We start from the raw sequence: 12,292 nt of genomic DNA on the forward strand, positions 1-12,292 counted from the left end.
AAAAGGCATATAATGTATTCAAAACCCAAATGTTGCAGTTTTAAAATTATTTGCTATTTTAGATCATTCTATTCTCTGAACAGATTACAAAGAACTGAATGAGAATTACTTTACCCGATTAGGTGGAGACATATGAAGTTGTCTTTTTTTTTAGTACAACAATGGTAAATTATTGACATGTTCATAGTCTCTGCCTAAATAACACAGGAGACTTTCTTTTCCTTGGTGTTCTCTCCTATTGCCCTCAATTCTTGTTATAGATCTTCAGTGTCAAAATGCGTGTAAGTGTTCACCACAAGGGTCAATCTGCAGGGCATTGTGAGCTGCAATCATACCAAACTACTTAGAAGTGCCAAAATATGACCCATTGTGTTAGTCTTCCTGACCTTGTTCTCTGCTTCCTCCTCAGAATGGCTTTTGTTCCTTTGTCGGCTGGATGAACACCTACTCTTCTTTTGAGATGTAATTCAGAGATCATCTCATCTACCCAGCTTTTCCCAGAATCGCCTAGGAGGATGGGTTTTATGTTAACCCTGTATCTCACCTGCTCCTTGTGGGCTCACTTGTTCCCTGTGGTGTTTCATCTTAGTTTCTGCACAAATATTACATGGTTTGTTTACAAATTTGCCTTCTCTCATAGAGAGTAAGTTACAGGCAGTGGTGGTGGGGTTGCCTTATACATTTTGTTATTTCCAGTGTGGTTCTTAACATAGTGATATTAAATTCAAGCCCTATGAAGAGAAAAAAATGAAGGGAGAGGAGACAAAGAAATGAATCTTATAACTATGCTATTTTCTATGGGATTTCAAAGTTTGGAGGAGTGACAGTCAAGTTTTTCCTGGCTTATTAAAGTAAGAAAAGGAATCATAATGCCTCTTATTTCATTCCCCTCCCTTACAAATCAAGGCAGAGTTTAAGAGTATTAGTCATTTTGGGGAGTAGAGAGAGCCCTCTTGCTGAAGAGATGGCAGACTTCTGGAAAGTCAAAGTCACTTGGCATGAATCTGTCTTACTCACTATATGCCAACATCCAGCTTATATCCACTACCTCCATTCAACACAGAAGCTAAAGGATGAAAACAATACTGATAAAATCAGCAAAGTAATCATTTCAAAGTAAACCTCAAACTAAACTCAGAAGCATGGAGTCAAGAAAGGCAAGATGGATCAGGAAGGTACATCTGTGTAGACAATACCCCAAAGTAAATGGCACCCTACAATCTTAGATTCCTCCTTTATGTCTTAGGTCCTCCTTTATGTCTGCCATTTTTCTATTCTTGGAGTATCATGTGTCAGAGATATTCTCACTGCAGTGGCTTACTGAGTGGGGGAGGGGCCTACATTTATCTGGCAATACAAGAACTTCCCACAGAAGCCACTAAATCTAAGAGGCTGCACTCTATCATAGTTTGGGTCAGTGGCCTGAGAGATTTCTGTGCATATTTACCCCATCTTGAGTACAAAACAAGTCTGTAGATACAACCATTACAATTGTTATTCTATTAAGCTATCTCTATATAATATTAGAAATGCACATTACAGCTCTCTGGGCTTGGACCTAGGTGGCGGCGCTATGGCGAAACGCACCAAGAAGGTCGGGATCGTGGGTATGGCGCCTCCCTCCGGAAGATGGTAAAGAAGATTGAAATCAGCCAGCATGCCAAGTACACTTGCTCCTTCTGTGGCAAAACCAAGCTGAAGAGACGAGCCGTGGGGATCTGGCACTGTGGCTCCTGCATGAAAACAGTGGCTGGTGGTGCCTGGACATACAACACCACTTCTGCCGTCACAGTGAAGTCTGAGATCAGAAGACTGAAAGAATTGAAAGACCAGTAGAGGTGCCATATGAGACATCAGCAGCCTATAATAAATGGATTAATTTATATAACAAAAAATGCACATTACAGCTAGATGTCCAACTTTCTCACATGATTGTGAGCCCTTGACTTCAGGCCTTTACACTTCCTTCAGTACCTCAGACAGTTCCCAGCAGACAATGTCAGTTCTATCAGTATTTATTGAATTGAACCACTGGGATGGAATTGGCAGAGAGATCTCCAAATTAAGTAAGGAGTTTTATTCAATATTTCTCCATATATCTTCCTTCACAATTTGAAAAGGCTGTTGATTTTGTTGTGGAGTAGTTGAAACTATAAAAATTACATTTCACAAAATCTACACAGCTGTTGATTTTTGAGAATGAACTTTTCCATCCAACTTGATAATTTAGGGACTGCTTCTTTTCAAGAAACAAGTTAATGATTTTAGGAAGACAGACTCTTCACAATAAAACGTAAGTGCATGGGGGCCGGCGCTGTGGCGTAGCAGGTAATGCCACTGCCTGCAGCGCCAGCATCCCATGTGGGCACAGTTCGAGTCCTGGCTGCTCCACTTCCAATCCAGCTATCTGCTGTGGCCTGGGAAAGCAGAAGATGGCCCAAGAGCTTGGACCCCTGCACCCTTGTGGGAGACCTGGAAGAAGCTCCTGGCTCCTGGCTTTTGATTGGCACAGCTCTGGCTGTTGCGACCAATTAGGAAGTGAACCAGCAGATGGAAGACCTCCCTCTCTCTTTCTCCCTGCCTCTCCTTCTCTCTCTGTGTAACTCTGACTTTCAAATAAATAAATAAATACATATTTTTTTTTTAAAAAAAAGTGTGTGAAAACTCACTAAGCTTGTTTGGACCATAGCACTATCCAAATCTACTGGTGGGACGGCTTTCTTTGCAGCCTTAAAAGGTACTCTGTTAATCAAATATTAACTATGTGTCTGATTATCAAAGAAAACAAAATGAGCAATATAAGCCTGGGGTATTGTTATTTTGATAGATTCACTGGTTGGATAAAAATGTTTTGGGTCATGTACTCTGAAAGCATGAAAATAAAAAAATGACTTTTTATGGATAAGGGAGGATAAGCAAAAAAAAGAAACTTTTTTCACCTGTCAAACAATTCTAGAATACTAAGATTGGAATAAAACTTAGATGAAATTTGGATAGAAATTTGCTAACTTTAAGTTATTAAGCTTTCTCTTAGAAAAAAATCACCAAAACCCACATTTTGTGCATTTAAAAAAAAAAGACTGTAACAAAGCAACTAATCTTATTATTTCCAAAGTACCATACAGAAGGAAGCATGTGGGTATGAGAGGTCATGTTACCTGCATCAGTAATTAACTGTGAACTACTTAGACCTTTGCTATTCTTTGTATTTCAGTAAGAGCAACCAGTAAATCAGAGTATCTTCTATATCAAACAATATGTCATTTGGTCTTCTATCAACCTGGAAAGCAATTAAACATCATTGTTGATATACCTATGGGGGCATAGTTGGTACTTGATGGATTTGAGTTTATAAATCTGATATTTTATTTTTTTGAAAAGAAGAGTAGGAGAGATATCTCCCAGCCACTGGTTTACTCCCCAAATGCCTGCTATAGGTGGAGCTGGACAAGGACAAAACCAGGAACTGGGATCCATCTAAAATCTCCCACATAGCTCAGTTACTTGAGCCATTGCTGTTGCTTCACAAGGTGTGCATTAGCTGAAACCTGAAATTGAGAGCAGAATCAGGACTTGAATCCAGCTACTCCAATACAGCATGTGGGCATCTAAGTAGTGTCTTAACTACTAGATCAAATCCCCCATCCTCGGGCTTATGAATGTAAAGCTCAAGAAAAGCATCTTTGGTACACCTACAACAGCAGGAAAATTCCAGTATAATCTGCTGATAGAGCCCAGATCAAATGCTTACAGCTTGCCAGAGGTTTAAATGTCAAAATATTTAAGTATTAAATAAGCCTGTCAGGTAAGGAACTTCAAAACCTGTCAAAACTACTCTGCTAATGGCTTTGTAATGAAACATGTCCCTCAGCACAAGGAGGAGGCAAGAAAGAGTTTTTATAACTGCTGGGAAAGATGTTTCTACTGGGACACGGGCAGCAGTTATACAAAGCATCTATCACATAGTACACATTTGGTCAAACAGACTTGCCCTTGGCCTTGGACTAAATGTTTATGTCTTTCCCAAATTCTTCTGCTGGAATCCTAGCCCTCAGTGTGGTGGTATTAAAATATGGGGCCCTTGGGAGGTATTTAGATCATCAAGAAAAAACCCTCATAAACGAGGTTAGTGCCTTTATGAAAGGGACCCTCCCCAGAAAGAGCTCTGTAGCCCTCTTTCTGCCAGAGGAGAACAGGAGCATAGTCAGCTGTCTTAACCCAGAAGAAGTCCTTCAGCAGAACCCAACCACTCCAGCACCCTAACCTCAGAGTCCAGCCTCTAGAACTGTGAGAAAGAAATTCCTGTTATTCATAAGCCATCCAGTCCATGGTACTTTGTTAGAGCAGCCCAGACTGCCTAAGTTTTGGATATTTTGGACATCTATGTCTTAATTTAATGTAGTTGGAGTCAGTTCCTGTTACCAAGGAGGCTGTAACTGGTTCTTGGGAATGGGCATAATTATTCACACCTGCAGTGAACATTTATCTTACACCTATTTTATGTCAAGCGCTTTATATTATTTATAAAAAAAAAAAGACACATGTCTCTTTGGACCAGATATATTGCAAATATGCCGTCACTACCAGTTTGGCATACTGAAGTTGCAAGTATTTAAACAACCCTGCCAAATCTCTAAAGAGATTTTTAGGCAGCTGAGAACCTAGAAAAATGAACAACAGTTACAGATCTAACAGGATTACAAATAACTGGATATCTAAATTGAGGAGGAATGAGAAATGGATGGGAACCAGCCAGGGATCTGAAGTTAGAAATATATATATGTGTGTGTGTGTGTGTGTGTGTGTATGTATATATATTTATATATATATATATGGAACAGGTAAAAATGATGAACAAAAGTAAGTATGCCCTAAATTATTTTCTCTGTTGCTGGTGAAGTATCTTAAGTGAATTTCTGACTGGTGTATCTTATATAAACAAACATGCAAAGATAAATTCAAAACAGCTGATTGGATATACACACGCTAGTTCATGGATTCTCAATCTGGGAAGTCGTAGCAGGCCCACTCAAAGTGCTTTCTGAATAACAAGTCCTTCCTCCATTGTCCCCTCTGGAGGAGGAAGTGATTTATGGAGGGGAAGGGGTTTTGTTTGGAAGCATCTCCAGTGATTCGCATTTGCTATTTAGATCCATGTTTTTAGCTGGTGATGTACTGAGCCTCTGAAACAGTCAGATCATGTGTCTTAGAGGAAAACTCACTTCTGGAAGGCTCTCCTAGTCCTCGACAGGGAGGCATCATCCTACTGCAAGGGGGCCCTAGCCCCAGCTTAGTTATATGAGCTGCAGTCTGCCCAGGGAATCCTGGGAAGGAGGGAGAGTGCAAGAAGACAGTAAGAAGGGTAGGTCCAAGATGTTTGACATTTCTCCAGGTTGGGGTCCTGTATCACAATGATCTCACTATATCTTAGGAATTTTCCTAATCTCTGTATAAGTTTCTTTCTTTTTTCAATTGGGAAAGGACCTAAAATGATCAGATAAGGCTGCTCATGAAAGCTCAGAAGGGGCTTGAGAGAAAGGAGCGGGAGGAAGAGGAAAGGCTGAGGGCTGCCCGCATTTCAGTGTCCAGGCCAGGGGAGCCAGTGATTGCTGAGAAGGCCACACTGGGCACTGCTTCCAGGTCCCACTGCCAAAGGCTGTCACAGCAGGAAATGGGGTCTGGGGGTCTGTGTAGGAGGGTAGATGGTGACTGCACCTCCAGATAATCAGCGTGTTTCAGACCTGGTCGGGAAGCCCAGAAACTGGAGGAAAAGTCAGAATGACCAAGTGTCCTAGGACTTTTAACTCCCCCAACCTACCCTACGCCACTTTTTTTAAGATTTATTTTTTTACTTGAAAAGTAGAGTTACAGAGAGAGGAGGAGGAGGAGGGATGGAGAGAGGGAGAGGGGGAGGGAGGGAGAGAGAGAGAGAGACAAAGAGAGAGAGAGGGAGGGAGGGAGGGAGGGAGGGGGGGATCTTCCACTTGCTAGTGCACTCCCCAAATGGCTGCAATGGCCAGGGCTAGGTGAGATGGAAGCCAGGAGCCAGGAGCTCTATCCAGGTCTCCCAAATGAGTGCAGGGGCCCAAGCACTTGGGCCATCTTCTGCTGCTTTCCCAGGCGCATTAGCAGGAAGCTGGATCAGAAGTGGAACATCCAGGTCTCCAACCTGTGCCCATATGGGATGCTGGCATCACAAGCAGAGACTCTACCCGCTATGCCACAATGCTGGCCCCTTTTCAAAGTCAAAGTACAAAGGTGGGAAAGAGGAAAGCACAGAAATCGCAGGTTACTGCACTGCAGGAGTCAAGAGGACTCTGTGGGCTCTCTGCTAGAGGGGAGGCTGGGGAGTTTGGAATCTCTGCATCCTTCCTGGCTGCTCAAGCCAAGGAGGGCCTGGATGCAAGCACCATTCAAACATTACCCCTCTCCTCTCAGCCACCACCACAACCACCAACCTCCAGGCATCACAGAAAAATCATCCAACTACTCTTAGCCCCTGCCTTTACTGTATGTAGGTGACCAAGTGCTCACAGGTACCCAGTGCTTACCCTTTGCTGTGTGTTGAGCCAACTAGAGCCAGGCTCCTGTGCCCTGGAAGCCCCTTGAACTTCAGTTTGCCCCATCTCCGAGCAAGCGCGGAAGTGTGGAAAGTTCACCCCACAGTTTCTCCCAAAATCCCTGCACAGGAGCTGAACCTCACCTACCCGCCTTTCCCTGGCTGCTGCTCACGGTCCCCACCCTACTGAAGCAAACTACATCGCAGGCATTTGTCCTGTTTTGAGAGCCTCGCAGATTTCTGAGATCATGAGAGGTTTTTCCCTCTTATATTCTTCATATGTGATTAAAGTTTGTTCCTATCTTACCTAAGAACCAGCTGTTTTTATTTGACGTTAGTGGGAAGCTCAGAGTGATCTAGGTGAGTCCGGGCCCCCAGCGGTGGAGAATGAAGCTATGGGGCCCGTAGCATTTGCCATTCTCTTGGGAAAGTCCAAAGAAGCCTGAAATGCACAGCTCTCTCTTTCTCTTGAACTTCACCTTTCTAAAGGGAACTGGGTTTCCAAACGAGCGGGCTCCAGGGATATCGGGCGCAAGGGAATTGCTGACTGAAAAACCCCACTGCGCTCAAGGCTGGGGGCCAGGGGTGTGCTTGGGAACGGTCTGGGGGAAGCAACTGAGGAGTGCGGGGCAGGCCGGGCTGGGCCGAAGGGCAAGGGGCACACGGAGTTACGGGAGCCCCGGCTTCGGCGGGCCAAGGAGGGTGCGGGTGTGCTGGGAGCGGCGGCGGCGGCGGCGGCGGCGGCGGCGGCGCGGGGCAGAGCAGCAACAGCGACAGCGAGCGGGACGGAGTTAGGACCGCTCGGAGCGCCCAGGTCTCGAGGTAGTAGAAGGTTTGCAGTCCTTCCACTTGCTGGCAGTTGCAGGAGATCCGCTTGTTAAGTGAAACGCTCCCGGCCGCCCGAGCGTGCGAGGGCTGCGGCTGCCCCGGCCCCGGCGCTCACTCTGGTTCCTGCGCGCCCCTAAGTTTGCGCAGAGCCAACGGCGAGCGGGGTCCGAGCCGCGCGCCGCGGGCGGGGCGCGCAGCCCCCGGCACCGCCAGCCGGAGGCGGCGCGGGCCATGTCTATTTCATCAAACGGACTTGGGGCGCGCCGCGTCTCGCAGCCGTCAACGCGATGTGCGGCGGTGACATTTCTGACTTGAGTGGAGGAATGCGCGAGGGAAGCCCGGGCGAAACTGCTCCTGGAGGATCTTCTTGGCGCCAAGGCGAATTGCCCTGATTGATGTCCTCTCTGACCGAGCTCGCCGTCTCCATCTGAAAATTGAAAAATGAAAGCGGTGCCAAGCGGGATAGAACCGCCCGGCCGCTGGTTCTGAGCCACCGGGGGATCAGAAAATCGCCCTGCATCTTGGAAAAAAAAAAAAAAGCCCAAACAAATAAGAAAAGAAAAGAAAGACACACACACACAAAGAAGAAAAAAAAAAAAATCCGTCCGTAAAAGTTTACGGCGAGAAGTGGCAGCGGCGGCGGCGCCAGGAGGCGCGGGGCGAGCGGGCGGCGGGCGGCGGGCGGCGGGGCCGGCCGGGCCTCCGAAGGCTGCGATTCCATTATTAGTATCGCCGGGTTTTGGAGGGAGAGAGGCACCTTTCTCATCCTCTCTTCCTCTCCGCCCGCCCCTGCTCCCTCCCCCTCATCTACCTGTCAAAGTCACTGATCTTTGGCATTTCCGAAGAGGACGTCAACGGGAAGGAATTCCCCCCTCTCCACGCCGGCTCCGAGAGGGGGCGAGCGCGCGGGAGGCTCCCCGGGCGCCGGGCGAAGGTAATTCAGCCGGCGGGGCGTGGCGTGCGGGCGCGGGGTCCGGGGCCGCAGGGTGCTCTCCCGCAGTCGCCGGGCGCTCTCGGGACCCGGGGCTGCGGCGGCGGCGGCGGCGGCGGCTCGGGTCCACACCCCCTCGCCTCCCGCTCCGCCCGCGTCCGGGAGGAGGCTCCGAGGGAGCTGCCGCCGCCCGCCCGAGCGCCGCCCGCGGGCTCCGCTGCTGCGGCCGCCGCCCGAGGCGCACCAGGCTGGCCAGGGCCGCCGCCCCGCGCCAGGGCGAGCGGGCCCCCACGGTAAGTGCCACCGGCTGCCCTGTCCGCCGGCGACCCCGCGCCTCAGGTCTGCGCCCCTCAGCCCCGGCTCCCTGGCCACCCAACCCGGTGCCAGCCACGGGCGGGAGGGAAGGCTCCGGGTGGGCGAGGAACTTTGTGAAGCGCCCGGAGGAGGCAGCGCGCGGAGCTTCTGCGCGCACACACAGCCCGCACCCCCTCACACCCACACGCGAGTCTTCCTGGATGTGCGCCCGGCGGGCTGCGGGGTCCCGAGCCTGGGCGCTGCAGGCAGGGGTCGGTGCCTCCACGCCCGGCTGCCAGGCACGCCGCGCGCTCGCTCTCACACACCTGACCCCTCGGCACGCTCGGGAGGGTTTGGGTTCCCTTTTTCTTTTGTCAGTTGCCTTTGCTTTGGGAGAAAGAGACAACTTGCCCTGTTGCCAGCCCCGAGGAGCCGGTGGCCGCACCGGGAGCCTTTGAAGTCGCCCTTTAAAAAAAATCTCCTTTATCGGTGCGAGATTAAAGCATTACTATCCCGTGTTGTGCAGCGGGGAAGCAAGGGAGATTGCAAGAGGGAGAGAGACTTGGTGCGGGAATGCCGGTTGGGATACGTGCTCCGATCCTTTACTGGCGTAACCTTCATCAGTTGATGGATTCAGCTAGGGACATTGAATTGCTCTCCAGTATGGATCCATGGATATCTATATATAATACAAAGTAATACTGAATATTATTGGGCCCAAAATAACCAATTAAGTGATTCATGTGCGGGAAAACTTAGATAAAAAAAGAAAGTGCGCCCTCTGCTGTTTATTTCGGTAACCTCGCCCAGGGACCATCTTCCCAAATCCACTCAAGAGTTGGTTGTCATTTTACAGGGCAAGGGGGGAAGGTTCCTCACGGGGAGTTTAAAGCAGCCTCAGGTCGAGTTCCTGTCGTTCCATCAAGTGTAGACTTCCGAGAGTAGAGGGTTTTATCCCCCACTCCCAGCCCCACCCCCAACTCCTCCATTCTTCGCTTTACAGTCTATCAATCTTGAGGGAAAAATTCTGAGTAAGATTCAGAATTCTACTAAACATATGGCGAATCTGGCAGTAGATTTGCTCTAGAAATAAGGCCCTGTTTTATGACCGAAAATACTAAAAGTTTTCTTATCTTACAGAGATGAAAAAAAAATCCAGAGACTCTTCCATCCACATCATTTATTAAAATATGCTAAGTGGTTATGCTTATTAGAAAGTTTTCCAGAAATCCCGTTCTTGGAGGGTGTGGGGCAGGGCCAGGCTTTCCTGGTTTCTGTGGCCCTTGAGGAGTGGCTGTCCGTGGGACATCAGAGCCCCACATTCTGTTAAATGTCTGGAACTGTGTCACTTTGAATGCCTTTCTTGTCTCCCTTTCTCTCTGGCAAAGGGAAAGGAGCTCAATAACTGTCCAAGATTCTTTTGGAAGATAAGCAACTTTCAGTTTTTCGTGAAGATAAAATTTAGATTCTGCATGTGGATCAGCATGCAAGGAAAAAAAAATCATCAAAGTATTTCATATAGAATGTTGTTCCAGCCTCCATGCACTAGGGATATCTTTTCTTTTCCCGATTCCATGCAGACCAACAGGGGGGCATTCAGGAGGCCACAGAGTTGGCTATTAATTTGGTGACATTTCCCGCTGGGAAATTTCAGAGGGGTGCTGTTAAAAATCTTGTGAGAAAACAGTTTATTTTATTTGGACATAAAGCCGTTTTTCTTTTAGGATTTTTGTTGTGTCAGCTTCCACTGGGCATGTGTGTTGAAATGGTTCAGTTTGGCTTTTTAGTAGGAGGGTAATCTGCTTTGCAGTTTCCTTTTATATATTTGCAATTCGTATACATTCCTTTCTTTGCTTCCATTATTACTCTGAAAGACATCAGGAAGCAATTTTCAAACAATCAAACAAGTATTCCATTATTTGTTGGTTATCTAAGTGTTATAAAATTTGGAGAGAGTTTGAGAGTTACAAAACACCAAGTTACTTGGAAAGAAATAAAATTTCATGCAACTTAGAAAACCAATTCTTTGTTAATACCAAGAAGTGTGGGTGTATGAATTTTATTGAGTTAGAGGTCAGTAAGAGATTTAGCATACTTTTAAAACTAATTTTATTTTCAGAACCCAGAGTTCTGTTTTAAAACTTCAGGTGGGTGTAGATTTTCTCAGATGTGTAATTGAGGCCTTGGATCTCTGAACTTCCCTGCATAATAATGGAGTATTTGTTGTTCATATGGTAATTAAACACCAGATTTGTCCCAGGCTTAACTGATTCTGAAATAATTTTATTACTGTCCTATCCCCAAATGTCCTGCCCCCCCCCCAAAAAAAATGTGCTATTGAGTTTCTCTAGTCAATCCTTTCTTGGGGGACAATAGAGATCTTTCAAATACGAAGGTTTATTATTTGCTTTTATTAAGAGTCTCATGATGGGTAGTTGTCCATCATGCCCAATCAAGCATGAGTAAGACATGCCAGTGTTGTTGTAGAACATGTTAAACTGCTTGTATTTTGAGAGATGGGTAACAAAGGAATAGGAACACAGGTTTCCCATTAAGATGACTAGAAAATGCTTTCTTCACAACAAATAAATAAGGGCAAAGAGCATTCAATCTATGTTAAAATAGCTCATGTCATCAATCTTAGGATAACTGTGTTGGAAGCTGCTAATTTTGAGAGGTTATGGAGTTTGGATATCTTTATCTCTTTACGTTTTTCACTCAATGGAATGTGATTCTAGTCAGCTTTTCTTTTGTTCTTTCTCATTCACAAGCATGCATATTTATAAAATTCTTAATGTCTATGAGGAATGAGTCAATAGCTGTCTATTTCAGGTGCCCCTGAAGAGCTGAATATTTATGGAATAAATAGCCCGCTACCACCACCCCCACCTCCTAGTGAGGTTATGTAATAAAACAAATGCCAAAAGCCAGTTACAGTTGATAGATTTATTGGCAGTATTTTCCTCTTAGCTGATGAAATTAGCAATTGCATTAAGGATATAATTGTCTATAATTTTGATCGTTATTTTGTTCATGCAATATTTTGTTTGTTTTTACTCTGATGAGACAATGAGCCTGTGAAATACCTTCTGCAAAGTTAAGCCAAGGTGGAAGGGAACTAGGTACACAATCCTGGAAAATCTGTTCCATGGATGCAAAGCCATTTTTAGTTCATTTTGTCCTGATCACCAATATCCATCCACTTGAGAGCCATGACATAATTTTGTATTTTTTTTACTAGCCCCACAAATTTATGCAGCAGAGGTCTATGGACTACTCACAGGATATTATTGCCTGTTTTTATCAAAGAGGACTTCTCAGTCCTTTCATTCACATTTAGAGAGGATTGCATTATTTGATTACAAATGGGTTCCCTAGGGTTGCAGAGTGAAGTGTGAGAATTGGGGCTGCCCAGAGCTCCTCTGAAGCTGCTCTGCTGTGGGTGATCCAGACACCTGAGACAAATTCAGAGGCCATTTTACCTGGCAATTAGTTCAATTATGGGCCGGAAGGGATGCGTTTCATATATTAAATCCAAAAGTGTGTCATTGACCTGTCCTTTTCATAATCGCTTTGCCTAGCTATTTGCTGAGATGCCCTAGCTTTGAAGAAGCAGTTGATATTTTTAACCTGGTTGAAAGCATAGTCAGATGGCAACCAGTGCCATTAGGTAATGGAGG

General features: G+C 46.1%; 1 protein-coding gene and 1 pseudogene across 4 annotated transcripts in view; both read left to right on the forward strand.

The window, feature by feature from the left end:
• The first annotated feature begins 1,573 nt into the window (after positions 1-1,573).
• LOC133760878 (large ribosomal subunit protein eL43-like) lies at positions 1,574-1,895 on the forward strand (annotated as a pseudogene).
• A 6,198-nt stretch (positions 1,896-8,093) lies between these two features.
• Positions 8,094-12,292, forward strand: part of NTNG1 (netrin G1) — a 396,875-nt gene continuing 392,676 nt past the window's right edge. For 3 of the 4 annotated variants that reach the window (XM_062191854.1, XM_062191856.1, XM_062191857.1), the window contains exon 1: positions 8,094-8,321. The gene's annotated coding sequence lies outside the window, so the exon portion shown is untranslated. Of the gene's footprint in view, positions 8,322-8,549; positions 8,612-12,292 lie in introns of those variants that run through there. The other variant, XM_062191855.1, reaches the window with a different exon arrangement.

The sequence above is a fragment of the Lepus europaeus genome, chromosome 5, assembly GCF_033115175.1.
Source record: "Lepus europaeus isolate LE1 chromosome 5, mLepTim1.pri, whole genome shotgun sequence".
Classification (NCBI taxonomy): domain Eukaryota; kingdom Metazoa; phylum Chordata; class Mammalia; order Lagomorpha; family Leporidae; genus Lepus; species Lepus europaeus.